This window comes from Coregonus clupeaformis, chromosome 6, assembly GCF_020615455.1.
Source record: "Coregonus clupeaformis isolate EN_2021a chromosome 6, ASM2061545v1, whole genome shotgun sequence".
NCBI lineage: Eukaryota > Metazoa > Chordata > Actinopteri > Salmoniformes > Salmonidae > Coregonus > Coregonus clupeaformis.
Genome location: NC_059197.1, coordinates 27794650 through 27807421, shown reverse-complemented (window position 1 = coordinate 27807421; position 12772 = coordinate 27794650).

Genomic DNA, 12772 nt, shown 5'->3' with positions numbered 1-12772 from the left:
GAGCGGAAGTCTGCCTTACACGAAGCACCTGGTGGAGCGAATGCTAAATTGCTCTTAACACCTGTTTTTCACGTCAGTGGGCGGCAGGTAGCCTAGCAGTTAATGCTTTGGGCTATTAACCGAAAGGTCCCTGGTTCGAATACACCACGTGACAACATCTGTCGATGTGCCCTTGAGCAATGCACTTAACCGTAATTTGCTCCACGGGCACCGTACTACGATGACTGACCCTGTAAAACAACACATTTATATGACAATAAAACATGTTCTTTGGTGGTTGAAAGTGACTGGATGGAGGTAACATAAACGCAGCGAGGACTCGTTGAAAATATGTTGTTGCTTCCCTCGGGCGCATTGAGAGGTCTCGGAGAGGATCTTCGACTAACTCAACATGCATAACCCACAAGAAAAACACCTACAGCCTTTCAAGAAGTAGAAAAGAAGAGATAAATGTTTAGTGCTTGCCTACCTTGTCCCCTCACTTTCGCACGTGCACAAGGCCTACCATACCTCAGTGTCTCTTCTCTTATTGTCATTTTTGTCATTTTTATTTGGAAACTAATAGCCTATATCCCTGTAGCGATGTCTAGATATACATTTGTTATGCATAAAAGGCGGTTGGTGTGTCACATTTAGGATATAATTTTTTCATCCAACTGTTTTCTTTCCAGACAGCCAAGCCGTATTGAACACATTAGGCCTACACAGTATTGCACTGAAACTACACTGAACAAAAATATAGTCTTGGTCCCATGTTTCATGAGCTGAAATAAAATATTCCAGAAATGTTCCATATGCACAAAAAGCTTCTTTATCTCAAATGTTGTGCAAAAATTTAAATGTTGTGCAAAAATTAAATTGGTCCTCTGTAGCTCAATTGGTAGAGCTTGGCGCTTGTAACGCCAGGGTAGTGGGTTCGCTCCCCGGGACCACCCATACGCAAAAATGAATGCACACATGACTGTAAGTCGCTTTGGATAAAAGCGTCTGCTAAATGGTATATTATATTATTATTATTTACATCCCTTTTAGTGAGCATTTCTCCTTTGCCAAGATAATCCATCCACTTGACAGGTGTGGCATATCGAGAAGCTGATTAAACAGCATGATCATTACACAGGTGCACCTTGTGCTGGGGACAATAAAAGGCAGTTTTAAAATGTGCAGTTTTGTCACACAACACAATGCCAACAATGTGTCAAGTTTTGAGGGTGCGTGCAATTGGCATGCTGACTGCAGCATGTCCACCAGAGCTGTTGCCAGAGAATTGAATGTTCATTTCTCTACCATAAGCCGCCTCCACATCCAACCGGCCTCACAACCATGTTGGCAAGTGGTTTGCTGATGTCAACATTGTGAACAGAGTGCCCCATGGTTGCGGTGGGGTTATGGTATGGGCAGGCATAAGCTACGGACAACAAACACAATTGCCTTTTATTGATGGCAATTTGAATGCGCAGAGATATCGTGACGAAATCCTGAGGCCCATTGTCGTGCCATTCATCCGCTGCCAACACCTCATGTTTCAGCATGATAATGCATGGCCCCATGTCGCAATGATCTGTACGCTGTTCCTGGAAGCTGAAAATGTCCCAGTTCTTCCATGGCCTGCATACTCACTAGACATGTCACCCATTGAGCATGTTTGGGATGGTCTGGATCGACGTGTTCAACAGTGTGTTCTATTTCCCGCCAATATCCAGCAACTTTGCTCAGCCATTGAAGATGAGTGGGACAACATTCCACAGGCCACAATCATCAGCCTGATCAACTGTATGCGAAGGAGATGTCACGCTGCATGAGGCAAATGGTGGTCACACCAGATATTGACTGGTTTTCTGATCCACGGCCCTACTTTTTTTTTTTAAGGTATCTGTGACCAACACATGCATATCTGTATTCCCAGTCATGTCAAATCCATAGACTAGGGCCTAATTAATTGATTTCAATTGACTTATTTCCTTATATGAACTGTAATGCAGTAAAATCTTTGAAATTGTTGCATGTTGCGTTTATATTTTTGTTCAGTATAATTTCACAGAACTGCATTTAGGGAAGGACAAAATGATGCAGAGTTGATAAAGAGTTGATAGATCATAAAGATAGGGGAAGAATAAAGCGTATCATTTTTACTCAGAAGAGAAGGAGCTTTTTCTTTTTAAGAAATAGTAGGCCTATTTCCTATAATAGCTAGTCTATAAATATCTTTTTCATAGAACCATACCCCACCTCTCCCAAACCACCTTCCCAACATAGGGTTCCAGCCATCCTGTGCCCCATTTCCTCTAGGTATTTACAGACTGACAAACACAACCATAAACACACACATACATACATGCATGAATGCAAGCGTTCGCACGCACGCACTCACACACTAACACAAACACGCACACACACACACACACACACACACACACACACACACACACACACACACACACACACACACACACACACACATACATACATGTTAGGCTAGCAAAGAGAAGGTGAATAAGCCATAGTAATAAACTAATTACTCACAATGTTAGCTACAAAATGATCTAAAACATAAATAAGAAGATACTGCCCTTAGTCTAGTCAAATGTACTTAATGAAAATAACTTAATAAAAACAAGGTAATAAAAAAAAAATCTCAGCCAAGAAAATGCAGGGGGTGATGTGTGACTTACAAAGTATTTATTTATTTTTACTTTATTTTACCAGGTTAGTCTCATTGAGATTAAACATTTAATTTTCAAGAGAGACCTGGCGAAAATAGCAGCACACAAAGTTTCAAAACACATTTACAACATAAAATACAAAGCACTACAGTTTAAAACATCAATTTACACATTGAGCAGGCAAGAGTTCTTTGGGGAGGTGCGGCGCATCTAGGGGTCAAAACATTGACAGCCCCTCACCTCATTGTCCACCATAGTTTTTACCCTAGATGTAAATTCATTCAAAGAGATGAGCTCCTGCAATTTCACGTCCTTTTGTAGCTCGTTCCACGTGGAAGGGCCAGAAAACTGGAACGCTTTTTTACCCAACTCTGTAAGCGTCTTAGGCACAGCAATCAAAATACAGTAATGTGACCGTAGGCAATAGTTGTCATTTTTCTGCTGGACAATGTAAGAACACATGTCAAAGGGGAGCTGTCTCAGTATAGCCTTATAAATGAAGACGTACCAATGACTTAGTCTCTGAAGAGATAGGGTAGGCCAGCCCACTCTCATATAGAGGGTACATTGATGAGTGAGGGCTTTGAAGTTCATAACAAACCTCAGTGCCTCATGGTACATAGTGTCCAGCATACATAACGACGCCACAGGGGCATACATGTACAAGATATCGCCATAGTCAATTACAGGCAAGAAGGTAGTGGAAAAAAGTATATTTCTCGCCTCAAAAGAAAATTATGACGTATTTTTCGAAAATAAAAACCAAATTTGAGCCTAAGCTTTTTCACAAGACCGTCTATGTGGGGTTTAAAGGTGAGACAATCATCTATTAAGAAACCCAGGTACTTGTAATTGATACCCCTTCTACCCGTTTGTCTTGCAAGGTGACTATACATGGAAGAGTCTGAGGTTTCATAAAAAATAAAAAAAATAAACAGCCTTTTGTGAACTAACACTTGACTATTTTCCCCCTTACTAGCTCTGACTTTGCTGATAGCTACATTATTGAGGAAAAATATAATTACTATGACTGTGATATGTGGTTGACCCACCTAGTTATCTTAAGATGAATGCACTAACTGTAAGTCGCTCACAGATAGGTGCTGCTAAATGACTAAAATGTAAATGAAATGTAAAATGTGAAAACCATCCACTTTGTCTTTTAAAAGCAACTTCAGCTGACAGAGCTGACCCTAAACAATGGTAAAGGCAGACTGCAGATCTTCAAAGACCTTAATCAGAGTTGCTGCACAACAATAAATGACTGTATCATCAGCATAAAAATGAAAACTAGCATTTGACTGTAAGTCGCTTTGGATAAAAGCGTCTGCTAAATGGCATATTATTATTATTATTATTATTATTATTATTATTATTATTATTTGACACCTTGCCATCAAACTGGACACAATTAGTTATATCTGACAGGTAACTCTTGAACCATGAGCTACCATGCTGTTTTCTGAAACCTAATTGAAACTTCGTATTTAATTGATTAGACACTAGGGTCTCCAAGATCTTATCTAGAATCGATGGCTTAGAAATTGGCCTGTAGTTATTCAGGTTAGAGGGTTGACCTGTCTTTAACAGGCTGACTTTCAAGCACTAGGGATGACATTTAGCTCAAGGGTGAGATAAAAGAGGTAGGTAAGGGGCTCTGCAATGTAGTCAGCTGCAAGTTTCAATAGATATGGATAAAGATTTTTAGGAGCAGCTTTTTTTTTTCTGTCATGGGGTCCATAATTATTGACACCCTTGATAAAGATTAGCAAAAAAGACTATACAATAAATAAAACAAATACTGAGCTATATATTATGCAAAACATTTTGTATTATTATATTATTTTATACTAATTAAATTGTTCCTAGAAACATATTTTGTTTAACAAGTGATAAAAAGATAGGGGTCAAAATTATTGGCACCCCTGTTTTCAATACTCTAGCACCCTCCCCTTGTGAGGATAACGACACCGCCTTTTTCTAAAATGTTTTATGAGATTGGAGAACGCATTGGGAGGGATCTTAGACCATTCCTCCATACAGAATCTTTCCAGATCCTTGATATCCATCCTCTGTGCATATAGACTGCTCTCTTCAATTAAAACTACAGGTTTTCAATGGGGTCCACGTCTGGGGACTGAGATGGCCATTGCAAACTATCGATTTTGTGGTCAATTAACAATTTCTTTGTGGATTTTGATATGTGCTTGTGGTTATTTTCTTGCGGCCAAGTTTCACCCTCCTGGCAGAGGCAACCAGGTTTTGGGGAATCATTTTCTGGTACTGGTCTATGATGCAGTTGACCTTAACAAGGGCCCCAGGACCAGTGGAAGCCAAATAGCCCCCATAACATCAACAATCCACCACCATATTTTACAGTAAGTATGGGGTTATTTTCTGCATATACATATATTTTTTAACGCAAATCCCACCACTGGTGCTATTGTCAGATGACATGAAAATAGAAGTCTTTGGCCACACACACCAGTAGTGGGTTTGATGTAAAAAAACTGAAACATATACAGAAGTGTATCTCATACCTTCTGTAAAATATGGTGGTGGATCTTTGATGTTATGGGGCTATTTTGTTTCCACTGGTCCTGGGGCCCTTGTTAAGGTCAACAGCATCATGAACTTTACCAACTACCAGGACATTTTGGCCAAAAACCTGGTTGCCTCTGCAGGCTGACACTAGGCCGCAAGTGGATCTTCCAGCAAGACAATAACCCCAAGCACTAATCTGTGTGTCTGGGGATTGGGAACACCTGTCACACGACGGGTCTGTTTTGTCTGAGAACACCTTAACCTTTACTGAAGTGGACACTGAGGAATGTGTTTGGACCTAGTGTAAAGGACGTCACGCTGCTTGCTTAGCGAGTACCACTTCCTCCCGATTTGGCCCATACCTGCCTGGCTCGAAATCAGAACCTCTGCCTTCCAAACACGTGACCGCCCTCCTCAAGCGGCTTAGGTGATCGCGCCACCTCAAAAGCTAGCTAATGAGGGGATGTAATGTAAGCGGGAAATAACAACTACTTGTTCTTAAAAAGTATAGTTTTACACAGGTTACCCTCTAGTCTTTTTTCACTGTCCGTTACCCTGAAATAATGGCTATGTAATTTAATGTTTTTCTAAATGACACCAACCACTCAGAAGAACTGTAATATTTGTACTTGTGAAAATGTGGGCCTATGATACTATGCAAACTGGTACATTTCTTTGCAAACAGCAATTCTCAATCAGGGACATGGTGACCCCTAGAGGGCCTGAGTGAGTTTTACTGTGATAGACCCTGTGTCCCAACTCCTACCTATCTCCTGGCACTGGCATTCCTTCCTTTCTCCCACACATTTCAAACCATTGGATTCGAGTAAATTCCACTACAACAGTCCTTTCCTTTTACTGTAAATCAATGGAGAGAAGTAAACAAGTGCACACTTAGGGCAGAAAAGGACACACACTGGGAAGTATTGAGTTCATTAGGGCTCAAAAAGGAGAGGGTTGAGAAAAACCCTTGGTGTATAGTAGTAAAACACTGCCATTTACAGGATTTTAACAGGTCATCTATAGATACAGTATCACGTCTCAAAGAAACTGTAGGCTGGGGTCTTTGAGTAAATCGCAATTGTATTTTATTGATTCCTCATGTCCTCCTCGCCAGCTTACAATGCATTTAGCCTACTAAACTACTTCATCACTTGAGTTCTACTATTATGTTTTTGTAAGTGTACATTTGTAAGTGTATATCTTTTTTTACTTACATAATTGTTTCAAATCCCTTTGCACCCTCTGCTGTTTGTCATACAGTATTGCCTGCCCTATGGTTACTGTATTACAGTGTAGGACCTTGGTGTATTATGGTAGTTAGTCCATATCTACACTAGGTGGCAGTAGTGTATTGGAATGTAGCATAATAGGAGTGGGAATACCAATTTATACATTTTCATTTTAGTGAGTAAGGTACTGAAGTTAGAAGACCAAACCACAGTGTTATAGCAGACTTTGCCAGACAGGAAAATCCCGAGGAAGTAGAAAATCGGTGGTTCAGTTGATGTTACTGTTTCAGTTGATAAAAACAATGTCCAATTATATTTTTTAGGGATGGGCAACTTTGATCGTGGTTGGGGCCACATAAAAATATCTGAACTCATCATGAGGGGCTGCAGTGGCTTGTGGGTCTGTGTACCCACATACATACCCACACATACAGTCAGAGCCGGCCCTAGCCTTTTGGGGGCCCTTGGTGTTATATGGGGTTATGTTTTCCTTTCATACTACAACCTACAATGCAGGGATTTAAACAGGGCATTGCATGTGTAACCTATAAACTGTACTCAGACCATTTAGTCAGAACTTGTGGTTGTATTCCTTTCCAATAGGAATGCAGAATTATCATCCCATCACTCCAGAAAACTTCCCAGAAAACTGTTTATGAATGTAAACCGTTAAACTGGTTTGTTGAGTGTAGGGAAAACTAACATGACATATTTTAGCACCTTCTTTACCACTACTCATCCAAAATGTTCTCCTTGAAACAACACATTCAGATTTACAGTTTGTGTGCCTTGAGCAAATATGTACGTTAGCATTTGTCTTGCATTATCAGGGATATGAATCACATTCCATTGATACTTGGAGAATCGTGAATGTGTTGGGTGGGTCTATTGGAAGAGTGACTTTCTATAGGCACTATGAAACAGGCCTCTACATGCTCTGTAGGTGCTGTAAGTCATCTTTAGATTTGTTTCAATAGATCATACCAATATGCTTTCATTGAGGATCATACTTTTCTAAAGATGTTTGTCAGTGAGTTAATCCTTACAAAAAAACCACATGATTTCACATGTGAAAACGTATTTTTGGAACACTTCATATTTATTATTTTACCTTTATTTAACTTGGCAAGCCAGTTAAGAACACATTCTTATTTACAATGACGGCCTACACCGGCCAAACCCGGATGACGCTGGGCCAATTATGCGCCGCCCTATGGGACTCCCAATCACAGCCGGTTGTGATACAGCCTGGAATTGAACCAGGGGGTCTGTAGTGACACCTCAAGCACTGAGATGCAGTGCCTTAGACCGCTGCGCCACTCAGGAGACATTTCTCATGTGAAAACAGAAAAACAGTTAACATACAGTGTTTTCAACATTGAATAACATTGAAACAGAGTAATATACCCCACCAACATTAGACAACTATACAGAAAAAACTCAAATTGCTGAAATAAGTAAATTATATAAATTATGACAGCAGTCAGATTAACTGATAACTAAAATAGCAGCGAAGATGGCACTCTTTTGCTAAGTCAAAATGTGTATAATAGGTCAGTGAACACTACAGACTTTGTGGCGCAATAGAAAGATCAGTGCACCTTAAATCCAGAGGTAGTTTTTTTGCTGAACAGCGTACCACTTACTTTAAAACAACCATACCATTATTTGAATTATAATGGTTTGGGACCATCAGGGACATCACGTGATGTCCTGATGACTGGTAAAACAAATGTCTTGAAAACATCTTACAAAAATCCTAACATGGTCCTCACCCTTATGGAGAAAACACATGAATTTCAAGTGATCACATTTTCACATGTGAAATGTCACATCTGAAGTGTTCTAAAAACAAATGTTTTCACATGTCAAATGTCACCTGAAGTGTTCCAAAAACACGTTTTCACATGTGAAATGTCAGCTGAAGTGTTCCAAAAACATGTTTTCATATATGAAATGTCACATGTGAAGTGTTCCAAAAACATATGTTTTTGAAATGGTGGGGAGACATTAGCATATTTGGCATGGTCTACAATATGTTGTATTTGTGGCAACCATTAGTGGAAATTATGTTCCAGTTTACCATTATGTTGAAGAAGGTTGAGCACCTCTTTTGACACTGTCAGTTCTGCAATCTTTGTAAGAACTTGTGACAATCAAGCGCTGTACTGTTAAGAGGTTACTGTGCATTTTCCAGTAGCTTAATGGCAGCTGGTTCACAGAAAGTTAATGTTTATTTTCAATAACTTACTTTCAACCAGTTGCAATTGGGTTATTGAAGAATTCACAGTAATTTACTGTAGCTAATCTGTCACACTCACTGACATGATCAGTCAAGCAAGACCTGATGAGAAGTTTAATAATATGTGCCCTAGCCTACCACACAAAGGCACTATGGATGTATTTTCCCTGGTTGACACAGACATGCTCAGGAAAGTGATTTCACAACTTAAGCCTTCTACCTGCCTTCTCATCAGATGAAATTCATGTTTTCTTTTCGTAAGGGATATTCATGCGTAGTTTGTATTCAAGGTCAAATCTGCTGCAGGGGGTTATTGTTGCCTAGTTTTGCCAATGCTATCTATGTGTGGTAGTATGAATTTCTACTGAAAAGGGCATGCCCATTTCCATGGTATTTTGCTAAGGCACTGCATCTCAGTGCTTGAGGCGTCACTACAGACCCCCTGGTTCGATTCCAGGCTGTTTCACAACTGGCCGTGATTGGTCCTATAGGGCGGCGCACAATTGGCCCAGCGTTGGCCGGGTTTGGCCGGTGTAGGCCGTCATTGTAAATAAGAATTTGTTCTTAACTGACTTGCCTAGTTAAATAAAGGTTAAAAAAAAACATAAAAACTCAACTCAAAGACCTGCTCCTGATACTGACTCCAGCCATGCCTGCCCCTGCCTCCCACCTATTTCACAACTTATAATTTCACTGGCATGCCTGTGAGAAGTTTCCAGTAAATCAGCAGTATCATTATTCTGTAATACATTAAAATGTTGCTGGTTGAAACCAGCCAATGCTAGATTAGTGTTGTTGTATCATTGCAATATTACATTTTTTTACATTTTAGTCATTTAGCAGACGCTCTTATCTAGAGCGACTTACAGTTAGTGAATACATATTTTTTTATACTGGCCCCCCGTGGGAATCGGGGGGCCCCCGTGGCCTTACAGTAGTTCACTTTAGTTGGCCTATGAGCTGTTCTTCTCCTCACTTTCATTGTGTTTTCTTTAGTAGCTATAGGACACATAAAACACTCTTTTAAAAAATGGGTTCCAAAAGGGTTCTTCGGCTGTCCCCATAAGATAACCCTTTTTGGTTCTAGGTAGAACCCTTTTGGGTCCAGGTAGAACACCTTTGGGTTTCATGAAGAACCCTTTCCACAGAGGGTTCTACATGGAACCCAAAAGGGTTCTACTGTACCTGAAACCAAAAAGGGTTCTACCTGGAACCAAAAAAGGGTTATCTTATGGGGACAGCCGAAGAACCCATTTGGAACACTTTTACCTAAGAGTGTATTTACAAGAGAGAAAATCTTCATATCTCATGTCTCCAAGAAAATTTACCTTTTAGGCAGTTCTCTGATGTCAGTGTAGTAATGTGACAAAGGCACCCTAGATAGGTTACTTTGCTTCAGATGTTTATTGGGAGGAAAATAACAATGTGAGTGGTCCACTGACTGACTGCACGCCTGGCTGCATGGCTGGCTGCTTGGCTGGCTGCTTGGTTGTACAGTAGGTACTCTTCAGTGGAAAGCTGCTGTTTAACCAAGATAAACAGAGAAAGCCTTCTACCTGCCTTCTCATCAGGTGAAATTCATGTTTTCTTTTCGTAAGGGATATTCAAGCGTAGTTTGTATTCAAGGTCAAATCTGCTGCAGGGGGTTATTGTTGCCTAGTTTTGCCAATGCTATCTATGTGTGGTAGTATGAATTTCTACTGAAAAGGGCATGCCCATTTCCATGGTATTTTGCTAAGGCACTGCATCTCAGTGCTTGAGGCGTCACTACAGAACCCCTGGTTCGATTCCAGGCTGTTTCACAACTGGCCGTGATTGGTCCTATAGGGCGGCGCACAATTGGCCCAGCGTTGGCCGGGTTTGGCCGGTGTAGGCCGTCATTGTAAATAAGAATTTGTTCTTAACTGACTTGCCTAGTTAAATAAAGGTTAAAAAAAACATAAAAACTCAACTCAAAGACCTGCTCCTGATACTGACTCCAGCCATGCCTGCCCCTGCCTCCCACCTATTTCACAACTTATAATTTCACTGGCATGCCTGTGAGAAGTTTCCAGTAAATCAGCAGTATCATTATTCTGTAATACATTAAAATGTTGCTGGTTGAAACCAGCCAATGCTAGATTAGTGTTGTTGTATCATTGCAATATTACATTTTTTTACATTTTAGTCATTTAGCAGACACTCTTATCCAGAGCGACTTACAGTTAGTGAATACATCTTTTTTTATACTGGCCCCCCGTGGGAATCGGGGGGCCCCCGTGGCCTTACAGTAGTTCACTTTAGTTGGCCTATGAGCTGTTCTTCTCCTCACTTTCATTGTGTTTTCTTTAGTAGCTATAGGACACATAAAACACTCTTTTAAAAAATGGGTTCCAAAAGGGTTCTTCGGCTGTCCCCATAAGATAACGTGTGGTCCTCTGTAGCTCAGCTGGTAGAGCACGGCGCTTGTAACGCCAAGGTAGTGGGTTCGATCCCCGGGACCACCCATACACAAAAATGTATGCACGCATGACTGTAAGTCGCTTTGGATAAAAGCGTCTGCTAAATGGCATATTATTATTATTATAACCCTTTTTGGTTCTAGGTAGAACCCTTTTGGGTCCAGGTAGAACACCTTTGGGTTTCATGAAGAACCCTTTCCACAGAGGGTTCTACATGGAACCCAAAAGGGTTCTACTGTACCTGAAACCAAAAAGGGTTCTACCTGGAACCAAAAAAGGGTTATCTTATGGGGACAGCCGAAGAACCCATTTGGAACACTTTTACCTAAGAGTGTATTTACAAGAGAGAAAATCTTCATATCTCATGTCTCCAAGAAAATTTACCTTTTAGGCAGTTCTCTGATGTCAGTGTAGTAATGTGACAAAGGCACCCTAGATAGGTTACTTTGCTTCAGATGTTTATTGGGAGGAAAATAACAATGTGAGTGGTCCACTGACTGACTGCACGCCTGGCTGCATGGCTGGCTGCTTGGCTGGCTGCTTGGTTGTACAGTAGGTACTCTTCAGTGGAAAGCTGTTGTTTAACCAAGATAAACAGAGAAAGTCCCTCGCAGGGGCACCATTTATCATTGTTCAGCCACAGAATGAGGAAGTGAGGCACTGAAGGGTTTCAATCCGACTTGATCAATAGTTCATTTATGAAAATTAATTCAGAGCGTGTATGCAATGTGTGTGTCCATTTTACAGTATCCCAAAAAAGTTCGAGTTTAACAGGTGATGTCTTGTTCACAACATAGTAACCATCATAAGTTGTACAGTACATTGTCATCCTCACAGAGTTGCTATAGGGATTTCTAGAATAATCTAGTGATTCACAAATATGTGGCTAGGAGGTGAAGCGCTTGCCTAAGTGTTGTCCACGTGCGTTTGAGAACCATGGCTGACGTCTATAAGGAAGAAGATGACATAGAGGATTCTCAGGGAGAGTGTATAGCATACTCTGCCATGGGTATTAGGGTACTTGGAAACAATGTAGCATTGTAGCATTATTCAGCGTTTTTTAGCTAGCTTAGGGAATTTTCTTCCATTATTTGCTTCAGTGGCAGAGTCCAACGGCAGATGCTGCTCAGGTGAATTACAAATGATAGTTTGCTCTGTGAAGGAAATTATCCCCATAGGCATCACACACTTACTGTACATTTGTGAAATCCTGTGTGTCATACAGTAGTCTATATTAGCCTACATTAGCATGTCACTCATACAGTAACTGATTTGCCATAACTAGTTTTTTAAGTAATTTGTCATCCGTGAAAGACTTCATCTTTCTTGGGGAGGAAGAGGGGATTTCCCAACTCTTGTTCCTTATAAACTATCAATATGAACATCCTCCTCAGCGTCCTCTAGTTGTCCATCATGACCATATGAAACATGACAGAACAGATTAACTTCTGATCAAAAAGAATGCAGCACTCTGACAACCGCACAGAGAAACTGGTTTATCTAGAGATTAAATGATACATAAACTCAACGTCTGAAAACTGCTGTCACTTTTAAGTAATCAAGGTCAAAAGGTAGTGCATTACAGTGAATAGCAAGACGTAGTGGGAAACTTGAATTATTAGCAGTTAAAGTATTTGGCATAGTGTGGGG